The following is a 26,223-nucleotide window of genomic DNA, read 5'->3' on the forward strand; positions in this document are numbered from 1 at the left end:
CCTCCATGAAAGCTTATTCTTAGCTTTCTAAACACTAAATTTCACCATAAATCCTTTAATTTTCTTGAAGAAAAATTATAAGCAAACCTTGGAAAGAAGGTTAAAGGAGAAAGAAAGAAGAAAAAGTTGAGGGAATTGAAGATTGAGTTTAAATTACAAAGAAATTTATTAAATACCATGTGTATGCCCATCCCATATTTTCGGCAGCCTTGGTTGGGGTAAGATTGTGATGATTTTTATGGAGCTAATATGGTAGTATGGCTGCCCTTAATATGAATCTCTTAAGTGGAGTAATGAAATGTAAGTTATAATGCATGGTTGAAATAGTTGAGTTAGGGTTTGGGATGAAAATGAGACTTTGATCATGTGATGATGAAAGTAGGTTTTAATGGTCAATTAATGACCATTTGGCTGTGTGTGAATAAAAAATGAAGTGGTTTGGGTAGTGAGAATTAAGTTTGGTGTGGCTGCCCTTGGTGACCTGAAGGACTAGGCATGAGTCCAGCAGGTTTGGGCAGCAATAACTGGAGTTTTAGAGGTTTACTTAGTGCAAGGACAATTGGACATGAAACTAGACACATAATGGCACAACTTTGGTGAAGAAACCATGCCCAAAAACCAAACCAAGTTGACCTAAAGATTGCCCTAATCCAGGTGACCTGCATTCTGCCTGGGCAAAATGACCAAATGAACAGTGTTTAGTCATTTGGTCATAACTAACTGTAGAAAGCTCCAATTGACCTAAACTTTTACCAACAACAAGCTGAGATATAGACCTACAACTTTCATGAAGAAACCTAATCCAAGTTATGGCCACAACATATTCAAAAAGTGACTTACAGTCACTGTTCAAATTACTATAGATTTGGTCAGTCCAGAAATTCTAGAAAAATTATAATCCGGCCAGTTGTGGTTTTTGGGCCATAACTTGAGCTAAAAAACTCCAAATGGAGTGATTCAAAAAAGGAAATAAAACTAAACAAAATAAGAAACAACTTTCATGTTGATCATTTTGCCAAATTCTCACCGTAAAAATGACTAATGGAACAATAAACACAAAGATTGAAAACTGAAAATTTTGAACAATAAACATTAAGCTTAGAAATGGTATTGGCAACTAATACCAACAATTTTAGAATGAAAAATGTGGTATGTTGGGATTATTAAAACCAATATACCTATTGTCCATGTAAAAGTCAACATTTTGTTGACCAATGAATTGAATAGTAACACCAAAACTTGAATTTCAAGAATTGTGCAACTTAAAAGTGTAATATGCTCTAGTATACCTAGCAAGATTGGTTTGGATAGGTTGGCATGCCAATAGGGTTCCGTTAGCAGTATTGCATATGTCTTCATGCCATTCTGAATTTTATGGCCTCACGTGCCATTTTGTAATAAAATAGCCTTTGGCTATGTTGATTGAGATATTATACTTAGGTTTCATCCCTGATAATTATTACAGCTTATTAGCTGTTCTGTTGCACACCAGGAGACACAATGTGACCGATGGTGTGATGGTCCAAGGTACTTAGTACTCAGTGCCAGTTTACCTTTTTATCCAGTTCAGTCGACTAGTATGGGTTACTCGGGCAATGATAATAAATTTTACCAAATTTTAATCTAATAATACTGCAATAAATATCATAAATTAAGTCTACCAAAATGTAAACATACATTATGCATACTTACTTTATTTTAGTTATTTTATTTTATATTGTCATCACTAAGTAGAATTGCTTAGCGCATCTCTTTTGCCACGCAGTCTTGGAGACATAGGTGGGAGCCAGGACATCGGACCTGTGAACTTTCAGAGTTGTATACTGAGTCCAGAGTCACCTCACATCTGCAGTGCACTTGGTAGGACATTAGGACTTTGGGTGGCATTTTGTATTTTGCATTTTGTATTAGTTTTGATTATAATTGCAAACTCTTGAACTTATGTGATAATGTAAAGATATGAAATTTCATGTTATTGAAATTTTCTGTATATTATGTTGAAAAATGAAATGTTGAGAAATATTCATGAATATGCTTTAAGTGATGATGTGAATAGAAAAATTCTGAAAATAGTATTGAGATTTTGAGATTGAGTTGAAACGTGTGTATAATGGAGTTCTGGATTTGGAAATTATATTGGAAGTGTCTTTTAAACAGGTTCATAAGAACTATTTTTCGAATTTATAGCCGGCACTCTGCCGGATTTTCTATAAAAATTGCGGAAAAATTCTTATTTATCAAAAATTGTAAATGAATGAATTAAAAGGGATAAATTGTAACGGAAATATGAATTGATGCTCTGGTACACTGAGTGGCACATCTTGCTCGACTACACTGTAGACGGGTAAGGGGTGTCATATAAAGTTTGTTTGGGCAACTAGAAAACAAGAGTTAAGGAGAAAGAAAGAAGAAAGAAAGGAGTTGAAGAGGAAGAAAATTCTGCAATTCAAGGTTAGTGAGTTCACTTTAAATTTTTAGTTTAATTAAAGTATTTATAGCATGAAGAACTTGGAAATATGCTTAAAATGAAATTAAAAAAATTATTGGAGGACTAGAAGTAAATTTGACCAACTAGGGTTTGATGGGTGTATACATGTGTTTTGATTGAATTAAAAGTGTAGGTAAGTTTGTATGAGTGTTGAAGTGATGTTGGTATGCTTAGAATTAATTAAGTTTAACAAATTGGTGAATTAGGGTTTTGCACCTAGGGTTTGAAAGACAAAAATGTGAGAATGTGTTAAGTGGTGTGTTGGACATAGTTTGAGGTGAGAAATGGTCATTTGTGACCAATTGGAGTATGTTAGAAGTGTCACACCCTACCCTTCCATAAGGCATATCATGATCCCGTAGTATACCTAATGAATTACCAACTTCGTCTACTGATAACCCATTAAATACACTACAAGGGATTTTAAACCTTTTATTATTTCTTTTTACAATGGTGAGTACTATTTACAGGTATTAAAATTTTTTTTTTAACTAAAGTGAAACCAGATAATAATTTGAAGAATTAATAATTTTTGTAAAAATTTTTGCAGAGTGCCATCTGTATTTTGAATAAAACAGTTCTTCAAAAACCTGTAAAAAGCACTTCTAATATTTTTCTCAATCTCAAACTCCAATATCCAATCAATACAATAAGTTTCTCAACATTTGCCAACTCAAATCCATAATAATTTTTTAGTGTTTTCAAAAGCTGAGATAAAAGAAATATATCACAATATTTACAAGCCAAAATAATTTACAAACTTAGTTTACAACTTCAATGTACAATTTTAATTTATAACTGCTCAAAACCAAGAACAATATATACATACAGTGAACATACATTACAATATAAAATGCAAAATATGGTATACTCAATATACCCGATGAACTCTCAATGAAGCACTAGCAGCCTAGTCTGCTGCTCTATCAGTCTATCTGCCTGCGACAGCAATGAAAAGCTATTGCTGAGCCAATGTCTCAGTGGTGCACAACATTAACAAAATACAACTTTAAATCATAAATCATAAGTCACATAAATAGTGGATACTTAAAACCATAGTTAAATTCAAAAGACAGTGAATGTCAATATGAATTTAAACTCTATTTCACAATATCACAATGAATATCAATAATTCACACACACATCTTGTTAGTAGCATGCCTAGAGCATATCATTTAGTATGTATCTTGTACATATTTTTATTAATAAAAGGCATTTCCACTTTTTCGTTTACATAAGATATTTATGTGTAATAGAAAAGGTCCATTGATATTTTGTTAGAAATTCTATTCTTAAGTTGTTAAGAATATGAGTGACAGTATTTCTAGTACAAAGTATCATAAAGAGGTTCACAATCGAGGATACTTCATAATAAGGACATGACTTATCCAGAAAGATTGTATTCATGTTTATTCCCAAGTTATTTATATGAGATATAAATAAGATAGAATGGTGAGTCTCATGCCATATAACAAACATTATAGGCACTTATACATGATAAGTAGGCCGAACCAGTGACACTTATGACAAGCACATGGAGTTTACTCTTGTCAATGTTTTGTCATAAATCATATCAGTGGATATAATCTTTAGACCTGAGATAGCATAGTTATCTTGTATATAGGTAGTTTGAGTTTGATACTGCTTTCATACTTGTACTGTGTATGGGTATAAAGGCATGTGTTGGCTCCTACTAGTTATATATGGAGGTAGGTGTTTATCAAGATGGAATATGTTCCTCTAAGTAAACAGAGATAAATCCTATGTTCATTTAATTGTTCTTGATGTTTCAAGTTCCTGGCCAGGACAGATAAATTTAATCAGAAAAGAGCTTCTGATGAGAAAATCTTTTAATCAAGAACTGGAATTAAAAGAGAACATAATATTCATAACAAATGGAGTTTGACATAAACCATGACTCCAGCTTGAGTTGGGATTTTGTAACAGAGAGATTCTAATGCATGGTAACATATGATTATAGGTTCATTTAAGATAAACCTTATTACTAATTGGGTGGCCATGGCATGCTATGCTAGGTGTTAACCATGGTCTGTGAGGTGCATAAAATGATTTAGAGAAATCATTTATGGTAAGAAAGAGTTCGGATGACATTAAGAGTTGATATCATGTCTCATTGCCAATTAGTGATGAGCCTAGTAAGTCACACACATACACAAGTAATCACCTAATTAAATATGATTTAATTAATTAATTAAATAGGCTTGGTTTGCAATTAGATTGCAAAGTCTCTAGCATGGCTTGAAACCAAATCTAGATTATTGGATGTACAGTATAAGTTAAATTTATATTTAAAGTGTTTAAATATGAATTTAATTAATGAGAAATTAATTAATAGAGATTAATTAATTAATTTATATTTGGTATAAATTGATTAGAAGAAGAGAAATAATTATTTTGGGTTAAGAACTCAAAATTAAGAAATAGGGGCATTTTGGTCATTTCACAGGGTGACATGTGGCACCATGAGATGGTGACATGTGGCACCATGAGATGGTGACACATGGCAATACACATAAGCTTGCCAAATGTCTTTTAATCATGTAAGATGATTAAAATTATGATTAAATATAGGTTTGATACTTGGCACAATGTGATTGGATCATTTAAACCTAGAACCAATCAGAGGGTGACATGTGGCAAGGGTTTAATGTGTTGACCTAGCTATATAAGTGTTGTTATGAAAAATTAAAACATACAAGCTGCTGCTCTCAAAGGTGCCGCCACCCCTTGGCTGCCTCTCCCTTCTTTTCTTCCTCATCTCTCATTCATTCCAAGAGATTAGCAAACAATCTCTTGATTTATAGTATCCCGTTTACATCTTTAATTTCTTAAAAGGCGGAACTTGATTTTCTAAATAATAGAAAAAGCTTTAGAAGCTATTCAAGGGTTGCCATAGGTGTTCTTGGTGTGGACAAGCTAGAGGGACAACTTCTGGTGTCCTGAAGACGAATCTCAAAGGCACAAATATACTGCAGTGCATCAAGAGGTTAGTGTATTTGTTCTTAATTTAATCTAGGGTTCTAAAATTAATCTGATTAATTTTAAAATTTTAAATGGCAAATACAGATCTAAAAACATATTAAAATAGTTTTAATATGTTGTTTATCATTGAAATCAAATAGATAAAAATAAATCTTGCATGATGCATGTGACCCTAGGTGAAAATTTTTGAATTCAATGGTATAAACTTATGTTTTTCACGCTTCCGTTCCTTCAATTGTTATCAGAGCCACTATATTTGCCATTTAGATTGTTGATTATATGATTTAATTGTGTGTTTTGATCATGAGATGATTTATCCATTACTAGTTGCAATGGATGTGTGGCGGCATGCTTGAAGAACACCATCAATGGTGCGCATGGTTTGGCTTCAAGGGTGGTGCAAAGAATTGGCTTTTTAATTTGCAATTGTTGTATGGTCTAAAAGCTCATCCTATGTCTAATTAAATTGTTTAATTAGAATTTTAATCATACAATTAAATTTTGATTCAAATCAGAATTTTTAAAAATTGTTTGAATGTGATTCAAATCTGAATTTTAAAAGTTGTTTGAATGTGATTCAAATCTGAATTTTTAAAGTTGTTTGAATCATATTTAAATCTGATTTTTTAAAATTGTTTGAATAATATTCAGATCTGAATTTTTAAAAATTGTTTGAATGTGATTCAAATCTGATTTTTTAAAAATTATTTGAATGTGATTCAAATATGAATTTTTAAGGTTGTTTGAATGTGATTCAAATCTGAATTTTTAAATTTGTTTGAATGGGATTCAAATATGAATTTTTAAATTTATTCGAATCATATTCAAATCTGGAATTTTAAGTTGAATATGAGATATTCAATTTAATTTAAGTATGTATGTTTTATTTAATTGTTAAATAGTGATATGCATGATGGATGACATGTAACACCCCTAAGTTCGGTAGTGCGTTCTACTGTTCCGATGACCAGTGTTGTCCGGACAGCTAGGATGCCTAGAACTTCACTTCGTTATGAGTGAGGAGACATAAAATAATGAAATACAAGAAAAGAAAATACAAGAAAAACAATGGAAAAATAATAACAAAGAAATGTAGCCAAGTTAAGCGAGCAGAGAACCCTAGCGATGGGTGACCGCACCGGGAAGTCACGGCGTGGACCGTTGACTAGCCCTGGACTGCGGGGAACCCTGGAAAATAATTTTAGGACTTAAAGAGACAATAATTGAAGTATAAATATCATTAAAAATATCAAAGAAAAATTAAATAATTAGTACAAAGAAAAGTGAGAAATCGAAAAATTGACAAAACCCGGTGTTACCGAAAAATCGGGAATGCAACCCGAACAGGGGCATTATGGTCATTTAACATCCCAAATTGTCTTTTGACCTAAATGTCCATTAAAAATAAATAATATTACACTTAGAAAATAAAATGAAAAATTAAATTGGGGGTACCTAATACAAATAGCCAAAAATAGAGTGAAAAATGTGTAAATAACACATTTAACTTATTATATGATTTAATAAGTGGAAGTGGACCACTAAAGGAATAAACTAAGGATAATGGGGCAGGTGTACACCCATTATACCATCTGCATTTCATCTTCCTCATTTGGATTCAAACTTGCCAAAATGGAGAGCTAAGGAAGAACTCCATTGCCGTTTTCATTCAAGCTTCATGCACTCCTCCATTTAAACTCCAATCACTTAGGTTCCTTCATTAAAAATTGTCTACACATCATAAGGAAGAGCTTGATACCAAAATCAAGAAGTTTAATCAAGGTTTAGCAAGTTGCAACCATAAGGTAAGTTTGTATTTTTGAAGATTGCTTTGTTAAACTTTGTGTTCATGTTATGGGTGTTGGTTTTGTGAAGAAAAATTTCAAGTTTGAGAAGTTATTGAGATGTCCATTTTGGACAGCCATGGAGTTATGTATTTGATGAAATATTTGTACATATATTTGATGAGAAATGATGTTGGTTAGGGTGATTTAATATCCTAGTAAATTATTCCATATGTATATGGTGATTTTGCACATGGAATGGAAATTGATGAATTGTAGGACACTTTGGTGTTGAGGAAGCTTTTTGGCAACCTTGGGATTCTTGGATAAATGTATGTGTTCATGAAGGTGTTGGCAGAAATATTGACATTAAGGTTGATGGATATGTATATAGATTGATTGTGTAAAGTGGATGTAAGAACTAGTAAGGTTTAGGTGTATATGTGATTGTACTTAGACTTTGTAAATGTGAGTGTTAATTGGTGTATTAAGGATGTTTGTAATCTGCCCAAAGTGATGTTAATGTAAAGTGGAATATGGTTTTGGTAATGTACCAAAACAGAATTGGTAAGGGAAGTGAACATATAGTAAGTTAAGGGTGTAATTGATGTATGTTTAAGCAATGTGATTAAGGCAGTATGCATTTTAGCCTATAACTTTAAATATGTAATCTCAATTGGTATGAGACCAATTGGAGGTGAAACTAGGCACAAAATGTGCCAACTTTCATTGAGAAAGCATACCAAAATTCTGCTTGCAAGGTGACATAAGAAAATGACCAATTCGGATTAAGTGCAATTGAAACCTGAAAACTGACCATTTGGGCAGCAGTTAGTGTTTAGGCCATAACTCACTCAAAACAGGTCCAATTGACCTGACATTTTAACCATGAATAGTTAAGACCCATACCTACAAGTATTATGAAGACACCAAAGCCCATAAATGAGCAGAAGTAAGTCAAAAAACTTGCACAAGTTCGGATCCAAAAACTGGCCGAACCAAAGTTGACCAAATTGACCTAAAATTGACCTAATTTGATGCCATTTGACCAGCAATAGTATAATGACCATAACTTCGTCTACTTAACTCCGATTGACCTAAAATTTTGCCCCGCGTTTCGTAAGACATAGATCTACAAGTTTGTAGTTTTGACCAAAACTCGAAAACCGAGGGAACTAGGTCGTTCGGCTAGGTCAAACTAGTATCCCGGAATCCAGCAAGTTTATTTTCCTTCTCCATTTATGGAGTCGTGATCATTTATTTTTCTCCCTCTCTGGTTTACCAGTTGAGGTGATCGGATGAGTACTCATTATATAGCTAGCTCCCTTCCTCATTGATTTCGATTAGTGGGGTTGTGATTGCTTTGTCGTGGTGTACAACGCGGCATTGATCGAAAATTTGTGTCATGGCTTAAGTTGTGAATGAATTGGCAACACTGTATTCTTAACTTATTCGACTAAATTGTGTTGTTATGCGATTTGATAATTTGTCAAATGAAGTTTAAATTCTTATTGACATTTACTGTCTTTCGAATTTAACTATGTTTTGATTATTGAGATTTATTGTGATATTGTGTTAAATTCCTTATGACAGTATTGTCTTGAATTTAACTATGGTTTTTAAGTATCTACTATTTATTTGAATTATGAATTGCGATTTAAATTTGTATTTAGTTAATGTTGTGCACCACTGAGACATTGTCTCAGCGATAGCTTTTTATTGCTGTCGCAGGTAGACAGACAGACATTGCAGCAGACTAGGCTGCTAGTACCTCCAGCGAGAGACTACCGGGTATAATGAGTATACCAATATTTGGTATTTTGTAATGTAACATATTGTTGTTAGTTTTGAGCAGTTGTAAATAAAAATTGTACATTGAAGTTGCAAAATAATTATGAGTTATTTTGGTTTTTAAAAATTGTATTATATTTATTTTATCTCAGTCTTTGAAAAATCACTGTGGATTTGAGTTGAGAAATGTGTTGTGTTGAGAAAAATGTTGGAGCTGAGATTTGGAAAAATTATTGAAGTGCTTTTTACAGGTTTTCTGAAGAACTATTTTATCCAAAATACAGATGGCACTCTGCCAAAATTTTTACAGAAACTCCAAATAATTCAAATGTGTTAGTTCTATCACTTCAGTTCAAAAAGGTTTTTAACACCTGTAAATAGTGCTCACCACTGTAAAAGAAGTAAGAAAAGTTTTTAAAATCCCTTGTAGTGTATTTAATGGGTTATCAGTAGACGGAGTTGGTAATTCATTAGGTATACTACGGGATCATGTTATGCCTTACAGAGGGGTAGGGTGTGACATGTTTTAGTGGTATCAGAGCAAAGTTTTTAAATTCTGTTTTCACCTGTTATTTGAATGTTCTTTCTTCATAGTACAACTGCTCAATATCATTGTTTGATACATACAGTACATTACATTATAAATATGCACTAACGGGAGGAAATCTCCTTGTGTTATTTGTTCAGGAGATCTAAAATCCTCACATTGACTATGGAAGAGGGTGATCGTTCACGATCAATCTATTGAGGTGAGGTGCAAGGGATGCCCTGTGCCTACAAAATGTTAGTGGTTCAACAAAGCACCTGCAGCACCTCGATTTCTGCTCGATTCGCTCAAGAGATGGCTGCAATGTTCCAACAAATGGCTGGCAATATACCTACTCAAGTCCCAATACAGACACCAGTGGTACAACCACAGTCTCCTACTAGGCAGTATGACAAATTGATGAAGTATGGGGCTACAGAGTTTAAGGGGACAGTAGATCCTCTAGAAGCTGAACAGTGGTTAGAGAGGATGGATAGGGTATTCAAGAAACTGCATTGCACAGAGGAGCTTAGATTTGAATACTCAGTGTCTTTGTTACAGGGGGATGCTTATGATTGGTGGAAAACCATTCTCCACAGTCTGGTAGAACCTGTAGTGCTAACATGGAATGACTTTCTCAGGGAATTCAGACAGAAATATGTCCCTGATGCTTATGTAGACCAAAAGCTGCAAGAGTTCCTAAGTCTGAAGCAGGGGGGCAGATCAGTGGCTGAGTATGAAAGGGAATTTTCCTGCCTTAGCCATTATGCAGTGAGTCTACTCTCTACCAGCAGGGAGAGATGCAAGAGGTTTGAAAATGGCTTGAAGCCCAGTATCAGAGTACAAGTAATCGGCTTCAAACACACTAACTTCTCTGAACTTATTTCTCAAGCCCTAGAGTTGGAAAGAATTGAGTTTGAAGCTGCTCCTGAGAAAAAGAGATCAGAGAAGACAGAGGAAGAGGGAAAATCTGTAGAACAGAGTTCCAGTGGTCCCACTGGAAAGAGGAAGAACTATGAGGGACACAGCAGAGGTGGCAAGAAGTCTGGTAGGGGAAGACATTCAGGACAGAAACCTCCTCTATCTGGTCAGCAGAGTACCAGAAGTTCCTACCATTCCTGCCAATGTGAAAATTGTGGAAGATATCATGGTGGGATATGCTACAAGGCTATTGGAGCCTATTATAACTGTGGAGGCACAGGACATTTTGCCAAGGACTGCACCAGTAGTCACAAAGTTAGACCACCTCCTACTACTGTAGAAGGGTCAGTTCAGAGCCCTGTCACCAGAAGCTCCCAACCACCTAGCAGAGGTAGAGGCAGGGGTAGAGGTAGCCTAGCAGGCAGCCAAGGCACGGTAAAACATTCAGTGCAAGACAGTGCTCCGGTCAGAGTCTATGCAATGAGACAGAGGGAAGAGGCTGAGACATCTGACGTTGTGGCTGGTACCTTCTCAACTTTTAACCAAGATTTGTTTGTGTTATTTGATCCGGGTTCTACCCATTCTTATATGAGTGCTAGCATCATTGATTGCATTGCTGTTCCATGTACAAAAATGGACTTTGAGGTGCTAGTAACAAGTCCGCTAGGACAGGAGGTTAGGGAAATAAATTTTATTAGTGATTAGTCCTTTAGGATAGGGATTATAATAATAACTGAAATTAGTTTTGGAAGAGTTTATCGGCGAAAAGTATTTCCTGACACACCATAAATTATAAAGCTAATTGGCGAGCCTATTTAATGTAAAGCAAGAGGACGTAAAAGTAAGTTACAGTAATAGAATTGCTCTAGATGAAGGCAGAGATGTTACTGTTAGTAATTGTTAATGGATATTGTAATCAGAATAAGTTCGGATATCAGTGAATTCGAAAAGGACAAAGGATAGGAAAGTTTGATCTATTGGGATGTATTGTAGTAACTATGCAATGTTCTTGATTGTTTATACTGTAAGCTGTGGATTACAATACTAACTTGAGATTATTGTGTAGAGCTACGTGCTACTCGATAGTACACCTAGATAAGAATAGTTGCCAACGGCATCTGTTTTGGTATAGTTATACCATAACAGAATTTAATTGTTAGAAATAAGTTTGAAAATCCTACTTAGGGATTTAAAACTCAAAAGTTAGAATATCGAAAGGTTATAGTTCAGTACAAAAGAAAGTAAGTTATAGAATATTGACAGTTAAAAAGAGTTATGGAAGTAAAAATTCGAACAGTTGGTTCAAATATAACAAAGAAATGTTACGAATGTGAGGAAGACTATGGACCAGAATGGTCAGAGGACCAATGACTAGATGAATGATTCTAACACGACCTCAAGGGTCATTCAAGAAGGAACATGAATCGAAATATTAGACAGGACAATAGTAAAAGGAGATTAGTGTTATACAAACAAATTAAACGTTGTATTAGATTGTTAAAAGTCTTGTTCAAATTTGAGGAAAAGAAGATTATACGATCGTATAGAAAGGAGAAAATAAACGTATGACTATTGTAAGATGGCTATGGGGTAAAATTTCGTGGACAAAATTATTTTAAGGGGGGGGGAGAATTGTAACACCCCTAAGTTCGGTAGTGCGTTCTACTGTTCCGGTGACCAGTGTTGTCTGGACAGCTAGGATGCCTAGAACTACACTTTGTTATGAGTGAGGAGACATAAAATAATGAAATACAAGAAAAGAAAATACAAGAAAAACAAAGGAAAAATAATAACAAAGAAATGTAGCCAAGTTAAGCGAGCAGAGAATCCTAGCGATGGGTGACCGCACCGGGAAGTCACGGCGTGGGCCGTTGACTAGCCCTGGACTGCGGGGAACCCTAGAAAATAATTTTAGGACTTAAAGAGATATTAATTGAAGTATAAATATCATTAAAAATATCAAAGAAAAATTAAATAATTAGTACAAAGAAAAGTGAAAAATCGAAAAACGGACAAAACCCGGTGTTACCGAAAAATCGGGAATGCAACCCGAACAGGGGCATTATGGTCATTTGACATCCCGAATTGTCTTTTGACCTAAATGTCCATTAAAAATAAATAATATTACACTTAGAAAATAAAATGAAAAATTAAATTGGGGGTACCTAATACAAATAGCCAAAAATGGAGTGAAAAATGTGTAAATAACACATTTAACTTATTATATGATTTAATAAGTGGAAGTGGACCACTAAAGGAATAAACTAAGGATAATGGGGCAGGTGTACACCCATTATACCATCTGCATTTCATCTTCCTCATTTGGATTCAAACTTGCCGAAATGGAGAGCTAAGGAAGAACTCCATTGCCGTTTTCATTCAAGCTTCATGCACTCCTCCATTTCAACTCCAATCACTTAGGTTCCTTCATTAAAAATCGTCTACACATCATAAGGAAGAGCTTGATACCAAAATCAAGAAGTTTAATCAAGGTTTAGCAAGTTCCAACCATAAGGTAAGTTTGTATTTTTGAAGATTGCTTTGTTAAACTTTGTGTGATGTTATGGGTGTTGGTTTTGTGAAGAAAAATTTCAAGTTTGAGAAGTTATTGAGATGTCCATTTTGGACAGCCATGGAGTTATGTATTTGATGAAATATTTGTACATATATTTGATGGGAAATGATGTTGGTTAGGGTGATTTAATATCCTAGTAAATTATTCCATATGTATATGGTGATTTTGCACATGGAATGGAAATTGATGAATTGTAGGACACTTTGGTGTTGAGGAAGCTTTTCGGCAGCCTTGGGATTCTTGGATAAATGTATGTGTTCATGAAGGTGTTGGCAGAAATATTGACATTAAGGTTGATGGATATGTATATAGATTGATTGTGTAAAGTGTATGTAAGAACTAGTAAGGTTTAGGTGTATATGTGATTGTACTTAGACTTTGTAAATGTGAGTGTTAATTGGTGTATTAAGGATGTTTGTAATCTGCCCAAAGTGATGTTAATGTAAAGTGGAATATGGTTTTGGTAATGTACCAAAACAGAATTGGTAAGGGAAGTGAACATATAGTAAGTTAAGGGTGTAATTGATGTATGTTTAAGCAATGTGATTAAGGCAGTATGCATTTTAGCCTATAACTTTAAATATGTAACCTCAATTGGTATGAGACCAATTGGAGGTGAAAGTAGGCACAAAATGTGCCAACTTTCATTGAGAAAGCATACCAAAATTCTGCTTGCAAGGTGACATAAGAAAATGACCAATTCGGATTAAGTGCAATTGAAACCTGAAAACTGACCATTTGGGCAGCAGTTAGTATTTAGGCCATAACTCACTCAAAACAGGTCCAATTGACCTAAAATTTTAACCATGAATAGTTAATACCCATACCTACAAGTCTTATGAAGACACCAAAGCCCATAAATGATCATAAGTAAGTCAAAAAGCTTGCACAAGTTCGGGTCCAAAAACTGGCCGAACCAAAGTTGACCAAATTGACCTAAAATTGACCTAATTTGATGCCATTTGACCAGCAATAGTATAATGACCATAACTTGGTCTACTTAACTCGGATTGACCTAAAATTTTGCCCCGCATTCCGTAAGACATAGATCTACAAGTTTGTAGTTTTGACCGAAACCCGAAAACCGAGGGAACTAGGTCGTCCGGCTAGGTCAATCTAGTAACCCAGAAACTAGCAAGTTGCATTAAAATGCACTAAACAAGGAAATGAGTTTGGTAAAACGTACCAACCCTAAAACCCTATCGAATGTGACATATTAATGACACTAAAACCTAATTTACCTAAAATGCATCGAGGGTCGGTATATTAAGTGATTGAGCAGCCTTTAGTGAATTACTTATCGAACATTATCGTTAGAGACAGTTTAATTTAGTACTGAAACACTTCAAATTGTGTTTCTCAGTTACCAAAGACTCAGGAAAAGGGAAGGAAATACTGAGTCCAGACCAGGAGACAATTATCAGAGGTTTGTGCACAACTAGTTTTCAACTAATTTTACTCTGAATAAGATTTCATATGATTAATTGTATGTTATTGATTTAAATTATGTTTGTGCACAATAGTATTTCTTTTGAATTTTTCAATTGAAATGAATTATGACTATTTGTACATTATTGTTTTAAATTGTGGAAATGTGTTTGAATGGATATTTATTGCTTGAAAAGCATTGTAAATGATTTGATGGATACTATTGATTGAAAAGCATTGTAAATGGTTTTTGTGAAATTAAAGATAATTATGAATTGTGTTGCCATTTTGTGAATGAAATTATAATTTTGGAAATTTATTGGATTCTCACGAATCATTTGAATAAAATGTTTGGAATTGATTTTGTGTTCACACTTAGCATGACAATATCATATCATTCCTTCTCCTTTTATGGGGTTGTGATCGTTTATTTTCCTTCTCCATTTATGGAGTCGTGATCGTTTATTTTTCTCCCTCTCTGGTTTACCAGTTGAGGTGATCGGATGAGTACTCATTATATATCTAGCTCCCTTCCTCATTGATTTTGATTAGTGGGGTTGTGATTGCTTTGTCGTGGTGTACAACGCGGCATTGATCAGAAATTTGTGTCATGGCTTAAGTTGTGAATGAATTGGCAACACTGTATTCTTAACTTATTTGACTAAATTGTGTTGTTATGCGATTTGATAATTTGTGAAATGAAGTTTAAATTCTTATTGACATTTACTGTCTTTCGAATTTAACTATTTTTTATTATTGAGATTTATTGTGATATTGTGTTAAATTCCTTATGACAGTATTGTCTTGAATTTAACTATGGTTTTTAAGTATCCACTATTTATTTGAATTATGAATTGTGATTTAAATTTGTATTTAGTTAATGTTGTGCACCACTGAGACATTGTCTCAGCGAAAGCTTTTTATTGCTGTCGCAGGTAGACAGACAGACATTGCAGCAGACTAGGCTGCTAGTACCTCCAGCGAGAGACTACCGGGTATAATGAGTATACCAATATTTGGTATTTTGTAATGTAATGTATGTTCACTGTATGTACATATTGTTGTTAGTTTTGAGCAGTTGTAAATAAAAATTGTACATTGAAGTTGCAAAATAATTATGAGTTATTTTGGCTTGTAAAAATTGTATTAGATTTCTTTTATCTCAGTATTTGAAAAATCACTGTGGATTTGAGTTGAGAAATGTGTTGTGTTGAGAAAAATGTTGGAGCTGAGATTTGGAAAAATTATTGAAGTGCTTTTTACAGGTTTTCTGAAGAACTGTTTTATCCAAAATACAGATGGCACTCTGCCAAAATTTTTACAGAAACTCCAAATAATTCAAATGTGTTAGTTCTATCAATTCAGTTCAAAAAGGTTTTTAACACCTGTAAATAGTGCTCACCACTGTAAAAGAAGTAAGAAAAGTTTTTAAAATCCCTTGTAGTGTATTTAATGGGTTATCAGTAGACGGAGTTGGTAATTCAGTAGGTATACTACGGGATCATTTTATGCCTTACAGAGGGGTAGGGTGTGACAGATCATGGACTATAAAAGACCAATGTGATTGGATTTATTTCTTTTATGTTTTCTTTGGGATTGCAAATTAATTAATTTATTTTAATTTATTTTGGGCATGTATTATTAATTTTGTAATATTTTTTGGGTTGTAATTTTATTTATTTAAGTTCTTGTAAATTCGCCTTGGTATGCCAAGGATTACTATGTAATATTGGATTGCAAGAAGTTCAAGGAGGTCAAGAGCATTGGAGGGACTAGTGGGAGGAATTCAAAATCAAGTGTTGATTATGTACTCCTTCAGCAACTCTTGTAAAATGAATGAATGAAATACGCTTAGGAATGCCCTGGTTCAATTCTTGGTGGCTCAGAATTGAATCCCTTAGAAAGTCCTTGATCATACCATATTTACTGTTTATCCATGAATGCATGAGATGTATGGGAATGTATGCAATTATATGATATATGCATGCTAAATGGATAATGTGCAAAGTGAGACCTTAATAGTAATTAGGATGACCATAAAATCTTCCAAATAAATGATTAAGTTGGAAATGCTATAATTAAAGTAATTATAACATGGGCCCTCTATTAGGGCAATTATTTTAAGAAATTTTAAATAGTTGCATAAGATGCAATTAATTTAAGAGATTTTCTTAAGAATAATTGTTAAGCATGAGATGTTGTAAATATGTAAATAGTTTGGTGGCCAATATTGGATGTACCTGAGGACATTAAAATTATTTGCATAATTACTGGCTTAATATGGTCAACTTAATTAATGCAAGATAAGTCAATAATGGATGTACTTGAGATTTTAAGCATTAGGGGCTAGCTAAAGGATTAAACCTCGCATGAGATGTGATGGGCAAGGAGTTGCTCACTTATAGTTTATTGTAATTCCAATAATAGATGTACTTGAGGATGATCAATAGAATTATAAGAATTTAATCACCCACTAGAAATCCATCCAACTCGGATTTCCGTTTTCTACTTTGGAAGTGTAGGATTCGCTAAGTTAGTGGGAGGACCAATTTGATTAAAAGACCATAATCATTTTGGTTAATTACTTGATACATTTACTAATTAATCTAGTTATTTTTTGTAGTTAATTTTCTGATAATAATGAGCACACAACAACCACCACCATCCAATATCCCTGCAAGCATACTTGATTGCAATAGGATTGACAGGACCTAATCTCTCTGATTGGCTAAGAAATTTGAAACTTGTCCTGAACCTTGAACAAATAGGATATGTTCTAGATACAAATGTTCCTGGTCCCTTACCTCCAGATGCCTCTCCAGAGGAACATGAAACTTTGGACAAGTGGAAGGAGCATGATATGAGAGCTAAGTGTTACATGCTTGCTTCTATGAGTAATGAGTTACAGAAGCAGCATGAGAACATGTAGAGTGCGAGTGAGATCCTCCTTCACCTACAAGAGTTATATGGTGAGCATAGTAGGAATGCTAGGTATGAGATATCTAGGCAGCTGTTCTGCATGAGGATTTTTGAGGGACAGAATGTTGGGGATCATGTCCACAAGATGATTCGGCTAATTGAGCAGTTGGAACATCTTAACTTCAACATGGATTTCCAACTACAGATGGATTTGATCCTTCAGTCCCTTCTTGAGTCTTATGGGAATTTTGTGACAAATTTCCATATGACTAAACAGGAATGCACCTTAGCTAGTTTACTCAACATGCTGGTTATTGCCCAAAAGAATATGCTAGGCAATAAAGGAAAAGAGATAGCTTTGATTGCATCTTCTTCTGCTGAAAAGTCCAACAAGAATAAGGGCAATAAGAAAAAAAAAACCTCAGATTCCTGGTCCTTCTAAGAAAATAGCTAAACAGAAAGGGAAGACTAAAGCTAATAGAGGCAAAGGAAAGTGTTTCCATTGCCAGAAGGATGAGCACTGGAAAAGGAACTGCCCAGAGTATAGAAATCTAAAAGAATGCAATACCATGGTGAATGCCAACTCAAGTTCAAAATATATTTAGCACTTAAGGTTTTGTCATGTTGTAGAAGATAGGATTGCAAAATTGGAGAAAATGGGGATTCTATCCTCATTGGGCTCTGAGCCTACTCCAACTTGTGAATCATGCCTTTAGGGCAAAATGACTAGATCACCTGTCACACCTTACCCCTCCTTAAGGCATAACATGATCCTGTAGTATACCTAATGAATTACCAACTGCGTCTACTAATAACCCATTAAATAAACTATAAGGGATTTTAAACCTTTTCTTACTTCTTTTTACAGTGGTGAGCACTATTTATAGGTGTTAAAAAAAAAATTTTTTTTTAACTGAAGTGAAACTAGATAATACATTTGAAGAATTAATAATTATTGTAAAAATTTTGGCAGAGTACCATCTGTATTTTGAATAAAACAGTTTTTCAAAAACCTGTAAAAAGGACTTCAAATGTATTTCTCAATCTCAAACTCCAACATCAAATCAACACAATAAGTTTCTCAACATTTGCCAACTCAAATCCACAATAATTTTTCCAGTGTTTTTAAAAGCTGAGATAAAATAAATATATCACAACATTTACAAACCAAAATAATTTACAAATTTAGTATAAAACTTTAATGTACAATTGTAATTTACAACTGCTCAAAACGAATAACATTATATACATACAGTGAACATACATTACAATACAAAATGCAAAATATGGTATACTCAATATACCTGATGATCTCTCAGTGTAGTACTAGCAGCCTAGTCTCACGCTCTATCGATCTGTCTACTGCGATAAAGAATGAAAGCTATCAGAGCCAATGTCTCAGTGGTGCACAACATTAACAAAATACAACTTTAAATCATAAATCATAAGTCATATAAATAGTGGATACTCAAAACCATAGTTAAATTCAAAGACAGTGAATGTCAATAAGAATTTAAACTCCATTTCACAATATCACAATAATTATCAATAAATCATACACACACAGCTTAATCATGTTGCCAAAGTTCAATTCATCCCAAAAGCCGATGGCTAGTGAGGAATTCAATTCATCCCAAAAGCCGATAGCTAATGAGGAATAACATAGCTAGCTAGCAATAATATGAGTACTCATTCTATTCGTCCTCAATAGGCACACACCTCAACACTTCAGCCAGAAAGGGAATTCAATTCATCCCACTAGACAAGCTATTGTGGAATTCAATCAATATACATGATAGCTGCAGTTTCAAACCATTTACAATGCTTTTCAATCAATAAGTATCCATCAAATATCATTCAAACAATCTTTAACAATTTAAAATAATAATATACAAATAGTCATAATTTATTTTAATTGAAAAATTCAAAAAAAATAACTTTTGTTCATAAATCTTTGATAACTGTCTCTTGGCTCTGACTCAGTGTTTCCTTCCCCTTCCCTGAGTCTTTGCTAACTGAAACACACAATTTGAAGTGTTTCAGTACTCATTTAAATTGTCTCTAAGAATAAAACATAATACTTATTTTATTGAATTCTATTATTTCCTTAGTCAACCTAAGATGTTGACCCTTGATGCAGTGTAGGTGAATCAGGTTTTAATGTTACAAATAAGTCACATTTTATCGCCTTTTTGTATTAGTACATGTTGCCAAATTCATTTTCAAGTATATTGCATTTTATTGCAATTTGCTGGATTTCGGTATACTAATTTGACCTAACCGGATGACCTAGTTCCCTCGATTTTCGGGTTTCGGTCCAAACTACAAACTTACAGGTCTATGTCTTATTGCACGCGAGTAAAATTTCAGGTCATTCTGAGTTGTGTAGACCAAGTTATGGTCAATTTACCAATGCTGGACAGAATGTACAAAAATGGTAGGTTTAGTTCATTTTTAGGTCACTTTTGGTTCGGCCAGTTTTTGGACCTGAAATTGTGCAAGCTATTTGACTTGCTTGTGGTCATTTCTGGGTGTTGGTGTCTTCATAAGAGTTGTATACATATGTCTCAAATATTCATGGTAAAAATTTCAGGTCAAATGGACCTGTTTTGAGTGAGTTATGGCCAAAATACTAAACACTGCCCAAATGGTCAATTTTTAGGTTTTCAAAGCACTAATACGGATTTGGTCATTTTTCAAGTTACCTTCCTAGCAGAATTTTGATAAGCTTCCTTCATGAAATTTGGCACATTTTGTGCCTACTTTCACCTCCAATTGGTCTCATACCAATTGGAGCTACACACTTAAGGTTCCAAGCCAAAACATAGACTGCCCTGCAATATACTCTTTATCACTTACCAAGGACACACTCAACACTTACCAAGTTATTTCCTTCATGCCATTTCTTGTTTGTACCATAACATAAACACATTTAGCAACTCATTTTTGGTTATTTTGGCAGCTTATAACCATTCTCAATACGCACATTATAGTATAGAATTTTCCAAGTCTAATTACAAATAATTTAACCACATGACCTAGCTCATTTACATGTCCAAACTCAAACCTTTATACACATATACATGTTGCCATAACAAGCACCATAATTCAACAATATAATTCCATAAACCAAACCATGAAACAAAACATTTTGATTTACATTTCAAAGTTTCCAGTTTGTACATCTCTCCAATTATCTTCCAAGCTTCCAAAGTCAAGTGTACTATCACACATACATTTAGTATATATTACCCAATTTATTCCTACACACATAAACACTTACATCAACACTTTAATCTACCATTTACATGCAAGGATAAACTACTCTCATTGAATTTCCATGGCTGGCAAAAATGTACCTCTCCATTTACTCCTCAAACTTCAAAAATCCTTCCACAAATCAACTACCCATAACATCCATTCCAGGTTTAATGAAACAATAATATAAAATACATACTTACCACTTTTGAAATTCTTCAAAACCTTCACTAAACTTCTTAAAATTGCTATCTAAGTCTTCCTTATGAAGTGGGGAGCAAGGTTAATTAAGGAACTTAGGGGAAAAATAGCTTAAACAAGCTTGCATGAAGCTTGGGAAAATTCGGCCATGGAGGTTTCCTTTCAAGAGCATTTCGGCTGGATTTTGGAAGGTTGAAGAAGATGGATTATTTCTGTCCAAAATATGCTTAGTGGTCCACTTAATGGAGTGAGTGGAGCACTAAGTGAAGATTTAATGTTTATTTATTCTAAAATTTCCAAATTCCACATTTAACTCCTATCTTTTGCTATTTAAACTATGTACCACCAATTTATTTCTTCATGACATTTTCTAAGTGTAAGATCATTTATTTTTAATGGAAATTTAGGTCAAAAGACAACTGGGGGTGTCAAATGACCACAATGCCCTTGTTCGGGTTGCATTCCCGATTTTTCGGTAACACCGAGTTTTGTCATTTTCTCGATTTCCCATTTTTCTTTGTACTAATTAATTAATCTTTCTTTGATATTTCTAATGATATTTATGCTTTGATAGATGTTTATTTATGTCTTAAAAATATTTTCCTGGGTTCCCCACGGTTCAGGGCTAGTCAACGGTCCATGCCGCAACTTCCCATTGCGGTCACCCATAGCTAGGGTTCTCGGCTCGTTTAACTTGGTTACATTTCATTGCTATTATTTTTCCTTTGTTTTTATTGTATTTTCTTTTCTTGTATTTCATTATTTTATATCTCCTCACCCATCTCTAAGTGTTGTTTTAGGCATCCTAGCTGTCCAGACAACACTGGTCACAGGAACAGTATAACGCACTACCGAACATAGGGGTGTTACAATTCTCCCCCCTTAAAATAAATTTCGTCTCAAAATTTTACCTAGCATTAGTCTCTGAACAGTTGTGGGTGCTGTATCCTCATATCCTCTTCACTTTCCCAAGTAGCTTCCTGGCCTGAATGATGGTTCCACAACACTTTAACTAGGTGTATCTTTTTATTCCTTAGCTGCTTCACCTCATAAGCCAGCATTTCTATGGGTTCTTCCTCATATGAGAGGTTTGGATTTACCTCAATCTCGTCAATTGATAGTACATGAGATGGGTCAGATCTGTACCTCCTTAACATGGACACATGGAAGACACTGTGTATCCTTTCTAGCTTTGGAGATAATGCCAACCGATATGCCAAAGGACCCACTCTTTCCAGAACCTCATATGGTCCGATGAAACGAGGACTCAGTTTCCCCTTTCTGCCAAGTCTCATAATCCTCTTCCAAGGAGAAACTTTGAGGAATACCTTATCACCCACTGCATATTCAATATCTCTTCTCTTTATATCAACGTAGGAATTCTGACGGTTTGATGCAGCATTGAGTCTATTTCTAATCAATCTGATCTTTTCCTCTGTCTGCTGAACAATTTCTGGCCTAATCATCTTTCTTTCACCTACTTCATGCCAACATAGGGGAGTTCTGCACTTTCTGCCATACAAAGCTTCATATGGAGGCATCCTAGTGCTTGATTGCTAGCTATTGTTATAAGCAAACTCAATCAAAGGTAAGTGTGTATCCCAACTACCTTCAGACTCAATCACACACGCCCGTAACATATCCTCCAATATCTAAATTACCCTCTCAGACTGGCCATCTGTCTATGGGTGGACTGTTGTGCTGAAGTTCAATCTAGTTCCTAGGGCTCTCTGAAGACTACCCCAGAATCTAGAAGTGAACCTAGGATCTCTGTCAGATACAATCGATACTGGCACTCCATGCAATTTTACAATCTCATATATGTATAATTTGGCCCATCTTTCTAGGCTATAGTATATCTGAACTAGCAAAAAGTGAGCAGACTTGGTCAGTCTGTCAACTATAACCCATACTGCATCATGACTATACTGTGTCCTTGGAAGTCCCATCACAAAATCCATGGTTATTCGTTCCCATTTCCACTCTGGCACTGGTAATGGATGTAATAAACCAGCTGGAACTTGATGTTTTGCCTTTACTTGCTGACAAGTTAGGTATTTGGAAACAAATTCAGCTATATCCCTCTTCATACCCATCCATCAGTAATGCTCTTTCAGCCCTCTGTACATTTTAGTTCCACCAGGGTGCATAGCAAAAGGAGACTCATGTGCTTCCTTCATAATGATCTGTCTCAATTCCACATCATTAGGAGCACACATTCTGCCCTAATGTAGCAATAAACCATCATCTCTCACAGAAAATTCAGGTTTCTTGCCTTGCTGGACTTCTTTCAATAGATATTTATCATTATTCTGAGCAGCCATTCTGATCTGATCAATCAACACTGGCTATACATGCCATGCAACTACTGTCTGTCCCTCATCATCAATCTCTAAACTGGCATGCTGTGCTCTCAACTCGTGTACCATGGATAAAGGAGAAACTCTAAGACTTGCCATAGTCTTGCAACTTAAGGCATCAGCCACCACATTTGCTTTCCTTGACTGATAGTCTATTAAGCAGTCATAGTCTTTAATTAGTTCTAACCATCTCCTCTGCCTCAAATTCAATTCCTTCTGGGTGCCCAAATAATTCAAGCTCTTGTGATCTGTGTAAATGTAACATTTATCCCCATACAAATAGCGTCTCCAAATCTTCAGAGCAAAAACAATAGATGCTAGCTCCAGGTCATGTGTTGGGTAGTTCCTCTCATGCAGTTTCAGCTGGCGTGATGCATAAGCAATGATGTTTCGATCTTGCATCAGTACACAGCCTAACCCATTGTGAGAAGCATCACTATAAACTGTGTATTCTTTACCCGGAGTAGGTAAAGTAAGGACTAGAGCTTCAATCAAACACCTCTTCAACTCATCAAAACTTTGCTGGCATTTATCTGTCCACTGAAATTTTACATCTTTCTGAAGCAGCTTAGTCAGTGGAGAAGATAACATAGAAAACCCTTTCACAAATCAACGGTAATATCCAGCTAAACCCAGAAAACTGTGAATTTCTGTGATATTCCTAGGTGGCTTCCAATTAAGGATAGCTTCTACCTTGCTGGAATCTACCTTGATCCCTTCAGCTGACATAACATGTCCCAAAAAGGAGATTTCTTTCAGCCAAAATTCACATTTTGACAATTTGATGTATAGTTGTTTCTCCCTTAAAGTCTGCAGTACAATCCGCAGATGTTTGTCATGCTCCTCTGCATTCCTCGAATATATCAAAATGTCATCAATAAACACCACCACAAATTGGTCGAGATATGGTCTGAAGATATTGTTCATCAGATCCATAAAAGTAGCTAGAGCATTAGTCAAACTAAATGGCATTACCAGAAATGCATAGTGGCCATATCGAGTTCTAAAAGCAGTCTTTGGAATACTCTATTCTTGCACTTTCAACTGATAATAACCAGATCGCAAATCAATTTTAGAGAATACAGCTGCATCCTTCAACTCATCAAAAGATCATCAATGCGAGGCAATGGATATCTGTTCTTTATTGTCGCCTTATTCAACTGCCGATAGTCAATACATAAGCGGAGAGTACCATCTTTCTTCTTAACAAACAACACTGGCGCTCCCCAAGGTGACACACTAGGGCGGATGAAGCCCTTTTCAACTAGTTCTTGTAACTGTACCTTTAACTCCTTCAACTCTGCTGGTGCCATTCTGTATGGTGTTATAGAGATTGGATCCACACCAGGCATAACATTAATTTCAAACTGCACCTCTCTTTCTAAACATAATCCTGGCAATTCATCAGGAAACACATCTGGAAAGTCATATATTGTAGGGATTTTCTTCAATGCTGGACTCCCCACTTGGGTGTCTACCACATGTGCCAAGTATGCTTCACACCCCTTTCTGATCATTTTTCTGGCTAGTGCAGCCGAAATGATGTTTGATGGCAATGGCTGCCTCTCCCTGTGTATTACCATTTCACTGTATTGAGGAAGGCCAAAAGTGACTATCTTCAGTCTACAGTCAATCATAGCGTGATGCCTGGCTAACCAATCCATGCCCAAGATGATATCATAACCTCTGAAGGGCATTTCAATGAGATCAGACAGAAAAGCATGTCCTTGGATCACCAAAGGACAATCCCTATACATTCTATTAAACCTGACCTCTTGTCCTAGCGGACTTGTTACTAGCACCTCAAAGTCCATTTTTGTGCATGGAACAGCAATGCAATCAATGATGCTAGCACTTATATAAGAATGGGTAGAACCCGGATTAAATAACACAAACACATCTTGATTAAAAGTTGAGAAGGTACCAGCCATAATATCAGATGTCTCGGCCTCTTCTCTCTATCTCATTGCATAAACTCTGACTGGAGCACTACCTTGCTCTGATTGATTCATTGTGCCTTGGCTACTTGTTGGGTTACCTCTACCCCTGCCTCTACCTCTGCTAGGTGGTTGTGAACCTCTGTTGATAGGGCTCTGAACTGACCCTTCTGCAGTAGTGGGAGGTGGTCCAACTGCGAGTACTGGTGCAGTCCTTGGCAAAGTGCCCTGTGCCTCCACAGTTATAGCAGGCTCCAATTGCCTTGTAGCATACCCCACCATGATTTCTTCCACAAGTTTCACATTAGCGGGGAGGGTAAGAACTTCTGGTACTCTGCTGACCAGATAGAAGAGGTTTTTGTCCCGAATATCTTCCCCTACCAGACTTCTTACCACCTCTGCTGTGTCCCCCATGGTTCTTCCTCTTTCTAGTAGGACCACTGGAACTATGTTCTACTAACTTTCCGTCTTTTTCTGCCTTCTCTGATTTTTTTTTCTTAGGGGCCACTTTAGATTCAATTCTTTCTGACTCTAGTGCTTAAGAAATAAGCTCAGAGAAGTTATTATGTTTAAATTTGACCACTTGTAATCTGATACTAGGCTTTAAGCTGGTTTCAAATCTCTTACATCTCTCCCTGCTGGTAGAAAGTAGACTTACTGCATAATGGCTCAGGCTGGAAAATTCCCTTTTATATTCAGCCACCGATCTACTCCCCTGTTTCAGACTTAGGAACTCTTGTAGCTTCTGGTCCACATAAGCATCAAGGACATATTTTTGTCTGAACTCCCGTAGAAAATCATTCCATGTTAGTAGTGAAGGTTCTACCAGACTGTGGGGAATGGTTTTCCACCAGTCATATGCATCCCCTTGTAGTAGAGATATTGAATATTCAAACCTGAGCTCCTCTGTACGATGTAGCTTCTTGAATACTCTATCCATTCTCTCTAACGACTGTTCTACCTCTAGAGGATCTACTGTCCCCTTGAACTTAGTAGCCCCATATTTCATTAATTTGTCATACTGCCTAGCAG

Source organism: Hevea brasiliensis, chromosome 7, assembly GCF_030052815.1.
Source record: "Hevea brasiliensis isolate MT/VB/25A 57/8 chromosome 7, ASM3005281v1, whole genome shotgun sequence".
Classification (NCBI taxonomy): Eukaryota; Viridiplantae; Streptophyta; class Magnoliopsida; order Malpighiales; family Euphorbiaceae; genus Hevea; species Hevea brasiliensis.